Below are 21,657 nucleotides of genomic sequence, written 5' to 3' on the forward strand. Positions count from 1 at the left end.
TTCTCTTCTTCCAGATCTCTTCATGACAAGCCTCAAAGTCAGGTACAAGCCTGAGCCCCTGTCAGCTTGGGTACCCAGGAGGAGCAGAGCCCCCCCAAAACCTGCATTCATTGAAGGAAATCCCTATGATAAAGAGGAAGGTGAGCAGGAGTACATAGGGCAAGGCTTCAGACCAAGATGCAGATCAGGTCTGTCCCCCAGAAAGGAAAGAGTGGAGGAAGGAAGGGAGGAAAGCTGGGTAGCAGGGGTTTCACATGGCGGGACAGCTCTGTGAAGATCTGGGGCAGGCGATAGGGGAGCTCCAAAGCAAAGGTTGCTCCCCCTCCCCCAGAGGAATCCTGCATTGGGCAGAAATATCCTTCCTCTAGCTCCCCACTGTCCTCAGTCACTGACTAAGAGCAACCCAGAAATGGAGGGGCGCGGAGAGAGGACCCAGCAGATACAGCACAGTGAATCTCAAAGGCACAGCAGCTGGAGGTTGTCAGCTAATATATTTCTTGTCTCAGGATGCCTTTGGAAGGGGGATCTGAGTAGTATACCTCCCAAACCGCCACAATCCCTCAATAAGTAATAGCTATTTTTTACCATCCCATGACTCTTTGCCTCTCTCTGAGTCCCTTTGATGGCATTCATCCAAGATGTCTGCTTGCTAGAAAAAAAGCTTCTTGAGGCTTCATCACCATTGTCATCATCATCATCAATGACTTACTCATCACTCTATGTCAGGGTTTGTTTGGTATAATAAATGCCAAATGAGGGAGTGAGTGACTGAGTGACAGAGTATGAGTCTTTGGAAGAGTAGAGATAACTCTGAGGAGGTTAATGTTGAGGGAGCTAATCCTGACCATTGTGAGCTACTTCCTTCAGAGAGATTACCCCTCCCACGCCCACACCTAACATTGAGATTTCAGGGCTGGGCCCCCTGGAAGATGTTTGCATACTCCAAAGTACCTAAGGTTATGGAGAATGGGCATGGCCCTGACATCCCCACCCCCTCACTCTGAGAAGCTCTATGCAGCTCTCTTGGGGCTTAGATTGGTTGCATTTGGTTAGGAAAGGTAGGTAGGATAAAGTGGAAGAGACAAGAAGAGGAAAGATGAAGAAGCAGATAAAATGGCAGAGTACAGACTGCAGAGTAAAGAAGGATATAGGATATTCTAAGGGTTTTGCATCCTGATCCAAAGCAGGAGAATATTTGAGTTGTGTGTAGGTACTCTATAAAATGTGGCTTTGGGGAGAGAGACTTCTGTCCAAACCTCCAACCCTGAATGTCTGTGTGACCCCAGAAAATTCACTTAACCTCTCTAGTACAAAGTAACATGTTATATGAAGGTCAAGATCATGTTCGTTCCTGCTTATGCTCTGTACCAGGTGCCCAGCATGGCTCTGGGAACATGACTGACCCTTGGGTCTCAGAACTGGAGTTGGGCTGTCTGGATTTGAACTCTGGCTCAAACATTGACTGAATATGTGGCCTGAGGCCCCATGAAACTCTTCTGCCTGGCTTCCTCACCTATAAAGCAGTTATGTGAATGACAATTCCTCCATAAGGCTGTTAGGAAGATTGAAATGAATAATCCAGGTAAGCACAAGAACAGTGACTGGCACATAGCATGCACCCAACAAATGTTAGCTATTATTATAATTATTGTTGTTTGTTGGATTAGTGAATCTTTCAGACCTTCCATTGTCTTACCTGTAGAAGGAAACTAAACATCTACCCTGTACATTTCTTCTGAGGATTCAAGGAGATAATGCAAGTAAAAAGCCTCTTCCGTTGCTTGGCACAAAGTTGGTCTCAAGAAGGATCATTATTCCCAGCCCCGTTCCCCCAAACCTTAACCCTGGCATCTCTCTGAATGGAATTCTTCCCCTCAAAGATCTTGTCCAAACCTGCCATAGCCCTTCCCAGGGCCTGGGTTGCATATCTGGGTGTCTCCATAACACAGTCCTAAGCCCCGGGCCAGGATGCTCCGGAGCTTAGGGTTGAGTCCATCCCCTTCCATCCATGTTCCAGCCACCTGAGCTCCACCCAGCCATCAGAAATTCCCTCACTCTGGTCTCAGGATAGGGACTTGGGGCTGTCACTGGTGCATTTTTCCAAAAGAAGGAAAGTCTCTGTGAATACATCTTCTTCCCAGGCTTGGGTTCCTCAGTGGCTCTCTTCAGTGTCCATCGTTCACAGATGTGTCCACCAAGCTGCTTTCTGTAATGCGTTCTCCACTGTGATGGAGCTGCTGTGAAGAACATGATACAAACCTATGTTGCATTCTACTCTATTCTAAATCTCCAACCTCAGGACATCCTTCTAGAATTGTAGCCATCCCAAAGTCGATGGACATCACAGCAACCAAAACGAGAGTCATCTGTTTCCATTGCAGAAGATACAACCCTAGCAATGCTGTGCTTCCATTATAAATAAGTTTACGTTTAATGCTTCAGTGAATGCTAGAAAGAAAGAGCAAGGATTAGGCAAGAGCCATATGGCCCAGATCGCCAGCACCAAGGGTTGTAGAGCACTGAGACCATCAACCGTGCCTCTCGGGAAGGAAAGCTCTTCCTCTATCCTTATGGGGACTCTGTGATACAATGAAAATACCAGGACAAACAGTCTTGCAGGTTTAAAAAAAAGGAAAAAAGAAAAAAAATGTATCTCACAGAATAGTGGGCCAAATATGTGGAATTTGAGTTTGGTATTTATTGATGAACGAGCCACACAAAAGCATTCGTATCTCAGAACCTGCCCAGTAGGGAAGGACACGATGAACCAGTAAGTGGGTCTGAAAGACATTAATTCCTTCTTCTCGCTTTTCATTCTTGTACTGATTAGGTCCTTGGGGGTTATTCCAGACATAAGTCTCTGAAGAGGAATTTGGAGGATGAAGAGTAGGGATTTCTCTTCTCTAAGTTTAATGATGAGATGAACAGTGAAAAAAAAAAAAAAAAGATAAAACTGAAAACAACCAAAAAAGAAAGACTTGTAAGTGGGCATTGCCTATATATACATGGGAATGGGGAGCAGGGGAGTGTCACTGGCTCCCCCAACAGGACACCTTCTAAGGAGACCAGTCATTTCCTTGTTGTTAAGTCCAACGGGCATTATTACCCTTGTTTTATGAGTCTGCTCACAGCTTCAACAAGATTGCATTGTAAAAAGGCACTCTCTTCTTTCTACTCTGACAGAATGATTTTATCCTTTTACACAACTTTAAGCATCATATGCCAATGAAAACCAAAAGTTAATGGCCCGAAGCAGGACAAGTCTGCTTCCAGACTTGACCTGTAAGCTTGTACTTACTCATGCCTCTACCTGGCTACCCTACAGGCACCTCATTCGCAGTGTGTCTGCTCCATAGCAAACTCATGGTCGTGTTTCTGCCTACCACCCCCCTCCTTCTCCTTCTGCCCTCCATCCAGCTGCATAAGCAGCAAAATTTCTCTTGTTACCATCTAGATATGTGTACATATTTATGTATGTAATACTGCAATTTGTAATAAGAACTATGTATTTGGTCTTCATCACCTGCTGCTCATCCAGACCTCCTAAAACCCTTGGAATTTCTTAAGTGCTCTGGATTGCCTTTTGTTATGTAATAAGGTAACTTTTGGACCGCACCTGGTGGCTAGTGGAAGCAAGCACGTGATTACAAGGTTCAGTCGCAACCATCCACCTCTGCGGAAAGTAGAGGAGCTGGGGATTGAGTTCAATCACCAATGGTCAATGATATAATCAATCATGCCTAGGTATTGAACCTTCTGTAAAAACTCAAAAGAATGGAGTTTGAAGAGCTTCTGTGTTGCTGAACACACCAATAGGGGGATGGAAGCTCTGTGCTCTTTCCCCAGACCTTAGCCTATGCCTCTCTTCCATCTGGCCATTTCTGAGTTACATCTTCTTATAATAACCCCCTAAACTAGTAAGTAAAATGTTTCTCTAAGTTCTGTGAACTGCTCTAAGCAAATTAATCAAACCTAAGGAAGGGACTGTGGAAACTTCTAATCCGTAGCTGATCAGTCAGAAGCACAGGGGCAACCTGGATTCATGATTAGCAATCCAGAGTGGAGAGCAGTCTTGGGGGACTGAGTCCTTAACCTGTGGGGTCCGAAACTGTCTCCAGGCAGGTACTGTCAGAATTGAGTTGAATTATAAGACATCAGGCTGGTGTGCAAGAATCACTTGGTGGCATGAGAATGCCCCTCCCCCCAAAACACCTCCACGCTAGAAATGGTACCAGAATCTTAGTCTATGCATCTTGATTTAACTAAAATTCATTTCCCCTAGTAGATCCATAAATGCATGAAATATAGACTTTGTATCAAAAGCCTCACTGGTGTTATAAGTTCTAGGCACACAGTAGTCCTCCATCAACATTCATTGAATAATAGAAGCAAACAAAATAATATATACAAAATATTCACCATATGGATACCACTATCCAATAGCATGACTCAGAAGCATGGGAGATATAAAATAATAAAAATTCCACAACTGCTTATATTTAATTGTGGAATATTTTCACTCTAAGAATCCTTATCGAAGTCATACAAGAAGCCACCATGCTCATCTGCCTTTAGAACAAGTACTGTTCCCCATGTCTTCTGGGGAAAAGACAGTTCCTCACTTCCAAACCCAAGCAAACACAAGAAATGTCTCTTTCCTGATTCTAATGCAAATCCTCTTGTATCCTTCAGGTTTTCCACTGTTGTCTCATCTTATGTGTTCCCCGCAGCACTGGGAGGCCCTGGGAGACCAAAGAAAAGGTACAGATATGCGAAAAATCCATGTAGTTAACATCTCCCTCCCTGGTGAGAAACCAGAAACCATGTCTTCTGTGCCCTTTTTCATGTTGCCCATCAAAGGTCCTAACCCAGGGATGGCTCCTCGGGCTGTAATTTGACTGTTGTCCTCCCCACTTGCCTGTGTACTACAGCATCTCTGAAGAAACTCAGAAAAGGTTCTGCTTCTGGCCACACTGGGTCACCCTCACCTGCCTATGACACAGACCATGAACTGGACTTTTCCTCAAGAGAAGAAAGAAAAAAAAAATTCTTCCTTTGATTCAAGATTTCATTGTGCTTCCAAAGCAAAGTAAACAATGAAACTGAAACTTAAGATAACTTTTATTCCCAATTCCCTTAAGCCCAGGCACCTGAAACCCAAGTGTGGTTCAGAGTTCATCCCACCCACAGACCTCTCATGCTCAGAGCCCTGCTGTGCTTTTGATGTTGGCTGACTGCAAAATAAATCTGAGAGAAGTGGGGGTCTTGTCCTTGGGGTGGTCCAACAGCCCCTTTAGACACACTGTTCTTTCCTCCCATTGTGTGAAACCATTGACCAATATAAGCATTGTTCACTCCTACAGGACTCAAGTCCCTGCAGTCGGCCATTAAATATTATTTCAGGTGGTGTGAGGGTCATGCCGGAGCACCTCCGTGCTGTAAATGACACGGAAGAAACAGACACTAAACCACAAACGCTTGGTGCTCTCTAAACTAAGCAACTTGGCCTCAAAAAACTCACAGATACCGTCACCCTCACGCAGTACTTTTCTCCCACTTTTTTTAGGCAGAGCCGATCTCTATGTTAACCCTGCACATGCGTGCCTTCTGCCTCCTTCGTCTACCTACTGGATGAAATTAACTTCTTTGGTAAATTTAATTTCATATTTTGTGAGGATTAATAAGTTTCTACTTAACGAGGATGAATGCTTTGTGGAAAGGAGTACAGGTGACAAGAAGGTTGGATTTGGATCCCAAGACCTAAATTCCAGGACTGACTCTGATAATACCTGGGTAGGTCAATTGGGCGAGCTCCCCAAACAACTCTGAGTTTAATTAATCCCATTTTACAAGACTTGGAAACAAGACTTTCCCTTTCCCATCTCTCATCTGTATTCTGGGAATCAATGGGGGAGTCAGTAAGAAAATGGCAATGGCATAAAGGCAATGTATAAATTCAAGGTGATATGCCCCAATGGTCATCATTACCATCATCACCATCGTCACCACCACCACCACCACCACCACCATCATCTTCATGCCACGGATTGTCTTGATGCTTTTCATGTTGTACTGCTGCCACCTAATGGCAGAGCTGAATGAACGTGAAGCTTTCTTAAAGTTGTACAGTTGGGTTTTGCTTAAATTTGTATTCACCTGGACTGAAGTCAGAAAATGTGCAGGCTCAAAAAAGGAAAGAAAAAAAAAACTAAACAGAAATGATCACACTTGTTATACTTGGCAAGTGGAATTCAACCCTAACCTTGAATAAATGGGGCAGAAATAAGCCCCAGGTCTAGATTAAAGGGAAAGCCCATCAGGTGGTCTTATTCATTTTTTATTAGTCCAAATGTGTTTTGCATGTTAGAAAGCATGCTCCTATTAACTTCCAGACATAAAGTGAAAACATTTAGGGCAAGCTGTGGACTGATTGTCAGAATTGGAGGGACCGTGGCATTTTGAGACTCTTGAGACAGAAAACTAGGTCTATTGGTGTGAGAAGTTGTTAGCAGCAACTGGTTGAAGCAGCTGTGCACATGGCCTGGCAGAACATCTTTTTGAGGAGGTTCAGACTCTACCCTCATTCCCAAAGGGGCAAGAATTTCTCCTCACACACTTTACGAAAAAACAAATGCTCTGACTCCTTTTTGGTCCCCTTCTCCAAACATTCTAGTTAAACATTCCATAGGGCAATAAAAAACTAATAACTAGCCAGTTGCACTTTTCATTTCCATGGTAACTTTCCTGTGGAGGTATTCCAACGTTCTTATGAAAACAGGGAACGCTGATCGAGCTACATCCAGGAAATGAGGCTATGGCTTTATTTCAGGTCGACAAGCAGAACTCTTCCTCTCCGCCGAAAGTCAACGAAGTTCCGGGTGCACAGACAACATGCCCCCACACTTGGATAGAAACATACCCCATTAAGATAGCTAAAAGAGATTGGTTTACTCAGGCTTCGCTCCAAAGGCATGAAAGCCCAAACCAGGTTGGTGAAAGAATTCCTCTGTCCTAGCGTAACTTAAGACTTCACGGAGATACCAGAAGATATTAGAGAATGACTGGTCTTCTTATCTTTAGAAACAAGAGCTTGGCATAATTTACTAAACCTTTAGTTAAGAATAAATTTTCAATATGATAGAAAGTGTTAGTAAAAAATGAACATTATAGTAAAAGAAAAGTAGAAGACAAAAATATAAATTGTTAAATTGGAAGAATCTACTCCCATTCATCATATTAAGCAAGAAATACATTTTCCAACTCTGTAAATGATTCAAAAGCAGCAGCTTCAACTTTTCCCAACATTCAGGGCATAATTCTGGTCTGTACAACCAATGGGTCAATAGTCCATACCCACCATCTTGGCTAGTCTGGAAAGGTATTGTTTTTCAAGGGAGTCTGGTAAAATTACAAGCACCGGAGGAAAATAGAGTATGTAATGCATTTATGATAAGCCTAGAAAAGTAACTCTAGGATGGACTCAAAATAAGGGTAAGAATAAGAATAGAAAAAATAATTACAATAAAAATGGAAATAAGATTAGGAACAAAAATAAGAATAAACATGAGAATGAGAATAAGGACATGAAGAGCCACATTTTAATTCATGCTATTTGCATTATGATACTAAGTTTTATTGTAAGCATAAAAATTTGTTAATCATTGATACATTTTATTTGTGTTCTATCTGTATCCTGGCATATTTAAGCATTTTTGAAAACTTCTGGAGATTTGTGCTTTTAATTGAATCACCAGGAGGTTTATGAAACAACTTTAACTTTGCAGTCAATATCTAAGCATTTAGGGAAATGTATTTTATTAAATCTGTAAGTTTTTATTCAACATGAATCTAATAGTATGTGACTATTTAGAAGAGTGTTTATTGTTTACTGGTAAAAAAAATTACTTGATAAATTCATAATATCAATAATTTGGACATTAAATAAACATCAAAGAGGTAATAAAAAGGATTTTCTGTGTATAAGAGTCATCTGGGTTTTGAGAATCTATTCATGGACAGTGACACAATATCCCTAATAGAAAAAGGATTTCGTAAATGATCAGCTTTTCTTCTCAAAGGGACTGATGGGAACTTTACTTATCCCAATACCTGAGAAACTGGTCCCCAGTTTCTGGTGACCCTCTCCTGAGAGTCCTTACCACCTTTGGGGAGATGTTATTTTCTCATTTCCAGGCTCTTGTGACTATTACTGTTTTGTAAGGTGTCCACAGTTTTGTATCTGTAATTCTAACTGGGTCCCTCTTTTACTTCCTCTATCTTACCAGTTTCAGTGTTTCCTACCATGGTGACTTCATGGGAAGGTTATGTCCCTAGTGTTACTTTGGTGTGAATTGGGGTTTATGTTAGCCAAAGACTCCTCAATTTCTTGTCAGAAGTTTCTACTCTAACTACCTTAAACAAAACAGACAAACAAAAAATATTGGCTCGTGTGCTCTGCACAGGCAAGGGTATCGCTGGGATGATCAGATCAGACACTCAAGTGTTGTTGGATCTCTTGTCTCTGCTTCTCTCTGAATGAACACTGACTTTATTTTCTCTTAATGTAAACAGGCGTCCTCCACACAGTTGCACATGTGCTGTCTGTGTCCATGGACTCACATTCTAACAGTTTGCTAACTAAAAGACAAGAGAGTTTTCCTCTCCCAGTTGGAGTTGGAAAGATCCCGTGGAAAGTTTGTTACTGGCCAGCCTATGATCATGTCCAGCCTATGGCTAGAGAAGTTGAAGGACGATTATTGGCTCACTGTGACTCATATATTATTGCTTACTATCTAACAAATGAGGTCTGTGCAGAGGTTCGAGTGTGGTCACTGGGGAAACTGTCACGACCTGGAAATCTCATGAGAAACCCAATTTAGGGTGTGTTGAATCCTGGCAGTGCTGCAACAGGTTAAAGATCCCAACACTGATAACATCGGCTAATGGAGATGAAGACCCAAAATGTAAAAGTTAAGCACCTAAAGTCTACATAAGGATATACAGACAGAAAACTAATCATAACCCAAATACCCATGATATCTCTTTCAGTTCAATCTAATAAACAAAATAATATATCTTTGAAGTATACTTATGTGGCTCATCTAAAATGCTTTTTTGTGTGTGAATGAACAAATTTCTATTTTTGAGCTGTAATTTGTGTAGGCAAGGCAGGCTCACAAGTGTTTGAAAGACTAAGAGGTTGGAACAAATTTGTTGAGCTTCTGCCACTGCCAAGGCCTTTAGATGAATTGCAATGAATTAGATTAAGTCCCCTGGCCGTATCTGTTTCTCCCGTGTCATCATAAAACCTGAAATTACGCTTAAATGTAATCATATAAAGATAAAACTTAAGTTGCATTAAGTCTTCAGGCTCCTTTTTGGATGGAGACTGAGAAAGACAATTAAAAGAAAATATAAAGATATCTGGATGCAAATTAAAATTCTGAGTGAGTGCTAAGAAGCCCCACAAGCACCAAAGAAGCAAGTACAAAGTCTTAGTTAACCACTTGATTGGAAACTAAGTGGACGCCTTGCAGATGTTTTTACATAAGAGAACTGCAAGTCTTAGTGAAGCTAAAACAAAAACTTCGCCCTTTTTATATAAGAGAACGTTGTGACTGGTGCCCCTCGGTAAATTAGGAGCTTTGATATGTGCTTCTTGCCCTCTGAATTGTTTTTCCAACAGGAGGAATAGATTTTCACTAAGCCTGCTATATTTTACTCAATCTCTGCTTTTGATCAAGGTCACACATTTTTAAAAACACTGGCTAGGACTCCTTGATGCCTTGTCATTCTAAGCCCAACTCGGACACTGGAGGAGAAATGTTAGTTGTAAAAGTCAGCACTGACTTCTAGAAGTCCATGCCTAAAGCTAAACATTCAGCCTCACAAAGACTCAAACGCCTTTTTACTTTATTCTTGTAAGCGCCCTCATCTTCCCCACTGGAAGTCATAGGAAAGGGGACAATAAAAGATGAAATTCCATGAAAACAATAATTATTGAGGGCCATCATTTGGTGCCTGGACCAGACCCCTGCCAAGAATTTGCTTGGAGTCCGGGAAGAAGGGCTCAGGTAAAAACCACATAGCAGATGATCTAAGAAGGATATTTCCATCTAGTTTTCTAAAGCCAGGTGGAGAGGCACAAAGTTAGACACCACTGTGTGAGACTCCCATTACCTTAGCCTCTTGTCTCAGACTCCAGAGCCCACAAGAGTAGATGCGTTGGGTACTGGGCAGCTGCCAATACCGACAGCAGCAAAATGCACAGCCACTACTACAGAAACCCCTCTGTTTAAGATCTCTGCTGTTGTCTCCCCCACCACCACGACTCATTCCCCTCCTATTGATGGAGCATACCCTATGCCGCAGCCACTGCTCTTGTCAACGGGAACACAGCTATGAACAAACTACAGGTATGCTCCCTGCCCCTATGGCATTCATATCCTGGCGGGGAGCACCAGGAAATAAACATCAAAACCAAGAAATTAGATAACTGCAGATCATTCCTATGACGGAAAGGAAACTGCTTTGTTCTTCGAAATGGAGGTGAGGGGATGGGCTACTTTCGACTGGGATGGTGATGGAAAGCCTTTCTCGTGGATGACTAAGCCAAACCCTGAACAATGAGAAAGAGCCAGCCCTTTAAGGACCACATGGATGAGCTCTGTAGGCAGAGGGAACACAGGACAAAGGCAGAGACACTGAGAAGGGGAGAGGTCCAGCGGCTGAAGCTTCCTGGAGATGCTGGGGGCGGGGGTTGCAGTGTGTAGAGCAAGGAGGGGAGGACAGAGAGGTGGGTGGAAGAGAGAACATGCAGGGCCCCAGGGAGGCTGCTTCATTACCACCTACATCCTTTCATTATTATACATATAACAATATATTATAAAAGTTAATTTACTCTTCTCTCTCTTTGAGTAGATGGTGAGTTCCTTAAGTACACCATATCTTATTCATGATAATAATTATAGCTCCCATTTATTGAGGAATAGCAGGCACTAGGCTAGCTACTTTGCATACATTATCTCCAATCTTCACAACAACCCTGCAAGGTAAGTATTATTAGCATAATTTTAACAGATGAAAAAAACCCAGCTAAGTGATTTGCCCAAGGCCAAACAGCTAGCATGGGGCAAAGCAGGCATTTAAATCTCCCTCTTGTCTGGCTCTGAAATCCGGGGTCTTCTTAGTATCTAGCCCACATTGTCTTCACGTCCATGTGCTTATTCATCTTTGTAGCCCTGGATCCTGGCACGTTGCCTGGCACATTCGGAAGACTCAGATAATCCAGAAACGTCTGCGGCACTGAAGGGGAGTGAACTGAACGTAAGCCCGCAGAAGGGGAGGCCGCAGGGCTGGGGAGACGTTACGGGATGGTGCATCTTGGTAAAGGTAGTCTTCTGTCTCGGGACAAATGGGAAAAATGATAGGAAGTGGCAGAGAGGAGACTGCACTTAATAAAACTAAATGAAAGCGAGGGGGTTTCCTGAAAGTGAAATGTATGACACACGGGCACAGCTGCATATCGTGTTCAGAAAAAAATTAATGGGATTTTAAATAGAAAGGCTGCTCAATGTGCTTGCAAAATGGAGATACAGAAGAATGCGCCCCGATGATGAGAACAGAGCAGGGAGAGAGGGGGATGGCACCATTGTAATTGCCTGTAATTCTCACCCCCTCCTCCTCCTGACTTTAATTAGGACACTTGCGAGACACACACATTTGTAAGAGTGACAGAGCTAATTGAAGAAAACCACATGTCTCATCAACAACCAAATCAGGAATAATAATCAAAGCAGCAGAAGCAAAATTGGAAGGCATGGAGCTGTCAAAAGCGGGAGGAACTCAAATACAATGAGGCATGTAATTTAGAAAAAGCGAGAGGGTTCTATGGAAGCATTAAAAATGGGACATGAAATAAAACAGTTAACTTGACTCAAACTGAAACTTTCACTCCCCCAATCTGGTCACAATTAAATCTGGTCAAAATTCATCTAGTCCTTTCAGCCTGTGTTCTGGGGATGGCTGCATTATTCCGTTTCACGGGCTAGCATGGTCCAGGTGAGTGGAAGCACCCACTCTCTCCCTGAGCTACTCACCACTACACTCCGCTCTCCTGTGCTGTCCTGAGTGCAGATGGAAAATGACAGGTCTGTTCAGCCTTGATTTTTAACACTGCTTACACTCAGAGGTCATTATTAAGTCATTCCTCCATCTTTTATTTGCAAACCTATGGTAAAAGTTGAATTAGCAAGTTCAGTCGAGGAGGAAGCCTCCTCACTCATCCCATTTCTTAGCTGGCTGGACATCTGTTGCTTGCCTCCCCGGTATCCATACTCCCCTTTCTCGGCAGTTCGGCCCCTGGGGTTCCATCCGCAGGCATGATTCAGTACATGAGGGCAGTTCAGGGTGGGCAAGTGACCCAAGCCAGCCGATCAGAATCTCAACACATTCCTGATCCTGCTGGGACAATGATGCCTGCTCTTCCTCACGATCTGACTCTTCCAACTGTTCGAACAATTGCAGAGGAGGACACTTCTCCCATACGGTCTTGGGTTCTCCAGCCGAGTCTACAAAATAAACCAACAGCAGACAGATGAACAGAAGAAAAGGCACACACCTTTATTTGATATTAAAAATGTTGCACAGTGCAAGGGGACTTCATAGAAAGAAGAGAAAATTCCCGAAGAAACAGCTAGGCTCAGAGGCTTTTATACCATTTGGATGAAAAAAAAAGACAGATTTAAAGAGCAGTAGCAGGACAAAGGAGAGGGACTTCGAAGCTTCTGGGGGCAGGAAATCGTAGAAAGGCAAATATAAGAGAAAACTAATGGTAGATAAGGGCTAACTAGTGGGATTTGTTTGTGTGGACTCCTCCTTGGTGCCATGTCATTGTCAGAGATGAGGTTGGTATCCTCGTCCTGGCACAGGGAAGACAGAGGGAGGCAGAGACACCTTCATGAGGGGAATTTATGATCTGCTTGGGGGCAGATAGAAAGAGCGCAGCAAGGTCACCCTGCATCAGCTCTTCTTCTTATTTGTCTTCAGCTCAAAATAATCCATATGCCAGAGTAGCATATTTTGGGGTGGCATATTCTGCTTCCCTATGAAATCTTACCACCATGTGCAGATTGAGAATGAACTAATTGTATCTCAAGCAAAAGTGGGCAGGCCATCTTTGTTGCATTGTATGAACCCTGGATCAGCCATTCCTGAAGTCCGATCTATCCCTGAATTTCTCAGTTTTATACACATATAAAACCAGGTGCCTATTGGTTTTCATTGCTTGCAGACAAGAAGTCTAAACCTAATTTATTTGTGTACTAGTAAACATGGCAATAAGAGTGATGGAAATAATAGCTGGTACTATCAAGTGCCCTTGAGGTGCCAGACGTGGGGTCCTCAGTTCTCCCAATACATCCAGTATATATCCTTATTCACATTTTACCAGCACAGAAATTGATGTTAGAGAGTTTATGTAATTCTCTAGGGTAAGCGATGACATTAAGACCCAGGATTTTCTTTGGAAGTAAATATTTTCAAAATCCATTGCAATGGCAATAAAAGAAGTGAGCAGGTCATAATGTCAATTCTAAAGTTCTTGTGTTATTCAATGAAAAAATAGAGAAAAGCAGCCTGCCTTTCTTTTTGCTTTTTCTCGGGATACTTCTAGATATCCCTGATAAATTCCATCAGGCTTTTCATCATACCTCTTTCCTCACACATATCACAGATTTGCTGATGTTTTCCTTAAGCACAGTTCCACACAAGAGAAGCACACTGCAGAAATTAGAATGTTTGTCACCACTCACGTTCACAACCACCCAAATGGATGTGTATAAGCAAAAGTCACACTCCCAGAGAGAGAGCTGCTGAATTTAGAAGCTGCTCAGTAGAAGGAGAGAATTAACCACTGCAGTATATACGAGTTCCCTGGAACTAACCACACAGTCATAGCAGAGTGCTATTGTCTAGTTCAGGTACAATATTCTGTCACATTCCAATTCCATTACTAGAGTCAGAAGTTACCAGGTGGCAGGGCGCCTGGGTGGCTCAGTAGGTTAAAGCCTCTGCCGTCAGCTCAGGTCATGATCCCAGGATGCTGGGATGACCTGGCATGGGGCTCTCTGCTCAGCAAGGAGCCTGCTTCCTCCTCTCTCTCTCTCTGCCTGCCTCTCTGCCTACTTGTGATCTCTGCCTGTCAAATAAATAAAATCTTTAAAAAACAAACAAACAAACAAATTCCCTGGTAAGGGAAGTTCCTGACTTCCCTTACCAGTATATAGCAGTCATCTGTAGATTGCTACTTATACTTCCTTCCAAATCCACCCCACTTTCTTTTCATTTTGTTCCTCAGTGCAGGTGTATCAGCCCTTCTCACATCCAGCCCACCACTTCTCAAATGTGTGGTGCCATGGAGGTCAGTCAGCACGTGAGCTAGAACAGCGAGCATGGACCTTATTTTCCTCTTTGCAGTTCTGACCAAAATGTTTGAGTTGATGTAGGAATAAGAGATACTTGAAGTCATATAAGAAAATGAACAAGGATATCTTCATGGAGTTTGAGAACATTTTCACATATGCAGCACCAATGGGACATACACTGAAAAGCGTTTGACTTCCATGAACGGTAAGTGAGGAAAATAAATAGGGGAAATCCCAGAACTAACAACATTCCTGATGTGGAAGTTGCTAGAAGGAGACATGGGAACCCATGAAAAAGATGAGGAAAGCTCATGTGGCATTTCTTAAGCCACCATAGCTCAGTATCATTTAGGGTAACTGTAAGGTAGGCTTTACCCAGTTTACTGCCAACAGAAGCATGGAAGCATCATCAGTCTTGCCCTGATGTGGCACGCTCCGCACCAGGAAGGAAACAGAAACATGGAAGTCCTCCTATGTAAGGGAAACTATGCAGAGAGAAAGTCCCCTCCTTCTTCCTTCGTACCGATGGATCACCAAACTGGTAGCCAACCCTACAGCTTAAAAACAAAAAAGATCTTCACAACATTCTAGTGGAAAATAAATAGTACATCTTAAAAGAAAATGCCAGATCTGGATAAAACTCTAGTCATTCTATGAATATAAGTGTGTGTGTGTGTGTGTGTGTGTGTGTGTGTGTGTGTGTATGTATATATATATATAATATTATATATACATATATATATAATATATTAATATATATTATATATCAAATAAAAAGATGCTGTAAGATAAAGAAAAGGGAACATGCATTCAAGATAGAGACAAAATGTGTGTTTGAAGAAGCATAAATAAGAATTAACATTTACTTTATGCTTACAATAAAATAAAATGACATTCTACAAAACAAAAGAAAAAGGGATGAATATCCTCAATAGAAATGAAAACAGAGCTGAATGAGGGGCAGCAGGCAGTAAAATGAGAGCCAAGTGGGATACAATAGAATATTGGTAAATTAAAAATTATAGCAGAACTTGAAAGTGGATTCGAAGTAGTAAGTTGACATTAAGGGAAATAAAATCAGTAAAACAGAAGACAAACGTATTCCTCCAAATCCAAAGAAAAGAACAAAGAAATAAAAATGACAAGAAAGATGATGATAGCTTTGGGCACAGAATAGAGATGCAACTAGGAATTTCCCAGAGAAGAAAACAAATGCACTGAAAGAGAATCAAAAATCAAAGATACATTGGAAGAAAACTGTCCTGAGATAAAATATCTGAATCTGTAGATTTAAAAAGAAAAACCATTAGTATATGGCGTTGAGTTTAAGTAATTGCTATAAATATAGTTACAAAATATAAAGTTAATGTCGTAAAGATTAAAAAGGATATATAATTAATATTTTAATTTAATTCTATGAAACTAAGAAGTGTTGCCACAAATCGAGGTTCAGATTCAGCAACAATTCTGTGGCAGTCTCAAAATGAGTTCCAGCCACTCCTCTTTCCCAACCACAACCCAACCATAGTCTACCTCCTCTGAGAAAAATACCAACCCAGGGTGATCATGGAAAGGGGACTTATGCCTGAGGTTCTGATGCGAGTCCCAGAGGTTAGCTCAGATACAAAACATTTTCCCTCTGAGGTCAAGGGAATCATGCAAACCTGAAGTCAAGAGACCTGGAACTGAAGAAATCCACAGAATCAAAGAGGAAAGGGGGTTCCATCTCCTGTGCATGGTCTTGGGAGAACCTGCTGATTTCCCTGTTGTATTAAGGCACCACACAGGTAGACTTGGTTCCTCCTTGACTCTGAGACTTGGAACCATAGCAACCAAAGTTATCAGAGAGCAAAGAAGCTTCTCCTGGCATTCACCAGAAGACTGACAGCTTGCTATTTCCTAAATCCTTGACCCACAGGGAAGAGGCAGGTGCTGCTGTGCCAAGCATCACTCGGGGGCTTGTCACCTCTCAAAGTACTCATTAGCTTTACCCATGCACCAAGGATAAATAGAGCACAGGCAAAGGAAATTAACAATGCACCCAAGGGAACCCCGCAATTCAAAAGTGGAAGAAAACAAAGAAATTTCCAATTGTACCTTTAAGAGAGATAAAATGACTGGAGGATAGAGCTAAATTTTTAAGAAAAATTCAGTGAAATAGTATTTAAATAAATCAATTTTAGCACAATAAAAATATTCTGCAACTAGAAAACATGGCTTCCCTATTTATAAAGTGAATATATTGAAGAGAGGAAAGGATCATCATTGCTGGAAACGAAATTCGTGACCTAGAAAAGCAATTGGAAGAAATATCCCACGACCTAGAGGAAATATACTTAGAGATGGAAGTAATGAAGGAAAAATAAGATTCTTAAAAGATGGACATGTAATGGGAGTTTCGAAAAGAGAGAGAGGAATAGCTAGAGGACAGCCAAAAATAGCAAAGGAAAACAATGTCCCTGGTTAGAACACTTGAGTCTGCAGATTAAAAGGGCTGAGTTCCAGAGTGATGAGGAAGGGAAAGGGGGAAAGGAATAAAAAGAAATGGACTTCAAGGGAGGGAGGGAAGAAGGGAAGGAGGAAAAGGAAGGAAAAGAAGAAAACAGTTAAGGGTTGACTTTAGTTACCCCAAATCCATACGGTGAAATTCTAACCTCCAGTACTCAGAATGGGACAATATTTGGAGATAATATCTTTAAAGAGGGAATTAGGTTAAATGGCATCATTAGCATGGCCCCTAAACCATTATAACTGGTGTCCTTGTGAGAAGAGGAGATGAGGATAGAGGCACACATGGAGAAAAACACATCAAGACACGGGGAGAAGACAGCAATCTACAAGCCAAGGAGGGAAGCATCACACGAAATCAGAGCTGCTGACACCTTATACTGTACTTGTAGCCTCTGGGATTATGGGAAAATAAATGTCTATTACGTCTGCCACCCATTCTGTGGTACTTTAGGCCAGCCCTAGAAAATTAATACAAAAACTAACACTAGGGGCGCCTGGGTGGCTCAGTGGGTTAAAGCCTCTGCCTTCAGCTCACGTCATGATCCCAGGGTCCTGGGATGGAGCCCCACATCGGGCTCTCTGCTCAGCAGGGAGCCAGCCTCCCCCTCTTTCTCTGCCTGCCTCACTGCCTACTTGTGATCTCTGTCTGTCAAATAAATAAATAAAATCTTTTAAAAAATTAACACTAAATTTTTCATCTGTAATTTTAGATGCTAAAAAACAGGAGAATGATATCAACTGGTTAATGAGAGAAAAGGATTACAACAAAAGAATCTTATATCCAGAGAGTGGAAAGGAGTATATTTATAGATATATCAAGGATTTGGAAAGCACATCACCCACAGAACCCAACTGAGGAAAATACTTAGGAAAGGACTCTAATCAAATAAATGAACAGAACAGATGGCAAGATAAGGACGAAGACAAGGAGAGAAGACAGCAGGAGGCAATAAACTTGAATGGCTATAATGATAGAATCATTAGGAATTTGTAATATTAGAATTCTTGAACTAGCTGAAACCCTCAATAGTGTGGAACTGAAAATAGTAAAATATCTCAGCAAAACTTTTGACGCGGGAGGGAGCAGATCACAATCAACATTTTTATGGCACACTAACACGCATGGCATAGGCTCTGCTCTAGGCCCTTTGATTAAATCCTCACAACAACCCTCTGAGGAAAATGATATTATTATCCCCACTTTATATATGGGAACACTGAGGCAAAGATGCCCAAGCTGACACAGCTAGTCAATCACTCTAGAGTCTGCTTTTTTCACTGCTGGGCCATGATGCAGTAAAGACAGAATTAAAGGCACTCTAGTGGGTGTGTAGATTGAAAGGGAGTAGGGAGGTCACAGTGATCTAAAACATTTAATTTATTATACTAATCACACACATACAACTTATTATACAAACGGGGACAGTGTTAGATTAAAGGGGCACAAATCCTAATTATGCCAGGAAAGTAAGAACAAATCAGGATTAGCACCAGCAATCAGGATATATCGTCACCCTGTTACCTTTAATAATCGGTAGCAGTACCTAACCTTGGTTGAGGGATATGGTTAATATCTTTATTTCATATAATAGTAGAGAAATACAGGGATACCTTGGAGATACTGCAGGTTTGGTTCCAGACCCTGCAATAGAGCAACTATGATAAGAAAGCAAGTCAAATGAATTTCAGGGGTTCCCAGTGCCTACAAAGTGACGTTTACGCTGTATTGTAGTCTATCAAGTGTGCAATAGCATTATGTCTAAAAAACAATATTTATATCTTAATTTAAAAATAAAATAAAATAAATTAATAAAAATGCTAACCATCATTGGAGATTTCAGTGAGTCATAACCAATGGTCGCAGATCACCATACAAATATAATAATGAAAAAAGTTGGAAATATTGTGAGAACTGCCAAAATGTGACACAGAGACACACAGTGGGCAAATTCTGTTGGAAAATGGTGCCTACTGACTTGCTCCACGCAGGGCTACCACAGAACTTCAACTTGTAGAAGTATCTGCAAAATGCAATAAAGAGAAGCACAATAAAATGAGGTAAGCCTATATCTATTCAATTAGGTGTATCAGGAATAACAAGATTGCATTTGGTAGAAGACAAAAGTACCAAGAAACTTCTAAAACTAACACGAGTAAAAAAGGAAACACACAAAACTTGATCAAAGGCACAAAAATTAAAAATGAGAAAAAAGAAGAAACAAAGTAAGATGGAAAAGAACAAAGCTAAGGATTTCAATTCTTAAATTAAATGTAAGCCACATACATTTTCTTATCAAAAGACACTGTAAGATTAGGTAAAGAACAGTGAACAAAATACATAAAACAAAGCAGAAAACAGAAATTTTAAATAAAGGTATAGCACTCACAGAGAAAGAAAAATTGATAAAATGATCTCTGTCAAGATTAAAAGCTTCTGCTCAACAAGACATCATTGAGAAAATTTTTTAAAATTTATATATTATTTTAGAGAGTCAGAGGAGGGGCAGAGGCAGAGAAGCAGACTCCCCCGCAGAGACCAACATGGGTCTTGATCCCACCACCGTGAGATCATGATCTGAGCCAAAAGTCAAGAGTCCTTTGCTTCACCAACTGCATCACTTAGTCACTCCAACATCACTGAGAAATTAATAAGCAAGCCACAAAGTGGGAGAGAATACTGACAAAGGGCTAATATCTAGAATCATAAATAATTCCTACAATTCAATAAAGACAAAAGTACAGTTTTAATCATGAGAAAAGAATAGGCCTTCCACAAAGGAAGATATCAAATTGTCAATAAGCTCATGAGAAAGTTCTCTTCATAATTAGTCACTAGGAAAAGCTGAAGGAAGTCCACAAAGAGATACTGCCACACACCAATTAGAATGGCTAAGATCAAAAAGACTGAAATAGTCCAATGTCAGTAAGGATACATTGGGGGTGGGGAGGATGGGAAAATCACTGTGAGAATCATTCCAGAAGTTTCCCATAAAGTTCAACACACACCTACTCTATGAAGAAGCATTTCCATTTCCACTCTTGGGTATTTACCCAAGAAAGAAAATGAAAGCGTATGTCCAAAAAAAAAAAAAAAAAAAAGACTTGGACATGAATGTTCACAGGAATTTCATTTATGATAGCCAAAAGCTGGTAACACACCAAATGTCCATCAATAGAGAATTGACAAATCGTGAGTGAGTCACACATGGGATGCTACGTGGGAAAGGAAAGCAATGAATTAATAATTTACTGACACGGGCTACATGGATGAAGCTTCTTTCTGAGAAAGAAACCAGACACATGTTCTAGTTAAGTTCTACAAACAAAACTATCTGTGATTAAAGAAATGAGAACATCAGCTGTCTTTGGAATAAGGGGTAGGGACTGACGGGAAGGGAGCACAAGGTATCTTCCTGAGATGAGGTTCTGCACTTGGTAAGAGCATAGGCACTTTGAACCATGTACCTACGATCTGTGTGCATTGCACTGTACGTGAATGTTCAAGTTCTGTGAAACTGTACCTTATAAAGTCATAGGCAAAGTGTTCTTAGGAAAAGAAAACAAAGCACAAGTGGTAATCACTGACATTCAAGGAAGCAAGTTTGAAAGTACTAAACAGAAAACAATTGTACAAAAGTGACTGGGCCTGTTACAGAGCAGAATACAGAGGGTTGAAGGTTGCAGCAGTGAGAGAGAGAAGAGTATGTGACTCACCTTCCCCGGAAGGCAGGAGTTTCATCATTACATTCCTAGGGAAAATATTTTTTGGCTCCATACATCTTCAGAGAAACTACTAATAGAATGAAACATACTGTTTTCTTGTTTATGAAGAAAAGCAACTTAAGTCCAGAAAACAAAGAAGTATCCAAAAACAGGAAGCATGAAATAAGGTGTTTGCACTAAGATTTAGCAGTGGGGATACGGAATGTATATGAGTTTTGTTTGTTTTTTTGGTTTGGTTTTTTAAAGATTTTACTTATTTATTTGACAGAGAGAGAGATCACAAGTAGGCAGAGAGGCAGGCAGAGAGAGAAGGGGAAGCAGACTCCCCACTGAGCAGAGAGCCCGATGCGGGACTCGATCCCAGGACCCTGAGATCATGACCTGAGCAGAAGGCAGAGGCTTAACCCACTGAGCCATCCAGGTGTCCCGGTACATGGGGTTTTTGATGTGGGGGAAAAAGAGAGGATAGAGGATCAAACTGTCAAACTCTTGTCTAATTGATAAAAAGGGAACAAAGAATCAAGACAAATAAAGAAGGATCTAAAAGATAATGCTTCTCTGTAGAGCTACATGTCAGCTCCATCTTCTCCACTGTTTTGGGGGAGGGGAGCGGATAGCCAGACCCAGAGACAGGGGTGGGGAAAGAGACTGGCTAGCGAGCCAGGTTAGCAACCTCTGCCCAGACCAGGTCACTGTGAGAGGGAGAGGGAGGAATGGAGGCGAGCAAGGAGCTGGGTTTACTCCAAGGTCTCAGGTCTGCCTAGGAGGCAATGCTATTCAGCCCCAGCACCTTATTAGCAGCAGGGAGTAATTGAGAAGGGGAAGAGGCTTCAGGGAATAGAGAAGAAGCCTAATAGCCTTGTAATCAGATCATCTCAACTCAGTTCTCAATTTTGCTTGAAGAATTACAAATTTCCACATTAGAAATATGCATATTTTAAAATTAAGAAGTCTATACTATTATTCCAAATTGGCTTCTACTCTTCAAAGCCATAAGTAG

The 21,657-nt window shown here is 41.4% G+C and overlaps 1 long non-coding RNA gene across 5 annotated transcripts in view; it reads right to left on the reverse strand.

The window, feature by feature from the left end:
- Positions 1 to 12,191: 12,191 nt before the first annotated feature.
- The window catches only part of LOC131836797 (uncharacterized), a 140,603-nt gene continuing 131,137 nt past the window's right edge, over positions 12,192 to 21,657 (reverse strand). For all 5 annotated transcript variants that reach the window (XR_009355794.1, XR_009355795.1, XR_009355787.1 and 2 more), the window contains one exon: positions 12,192 to 12,569. This is a non-coding gene — a long non-coding RNA (uncharacterized LOC131836797). The remainder of the gene's footprint in view (positions 12,570 to 21,657) is intronic.

This window comes from Mustela lutreola, chromosome 7 (genome assembly GCF_030435805.1).
Source record: "Mustela lutreola isolate mMusLut2 chromosome 7, mMusLut2.pri, whole genome shotgun sequence".
Lineage (NCBI taxonomy): Eukaryota > Metazoa > Chordata > Mammalia > Carnivora > Mustelidae > Mustela > Mustela lutreola.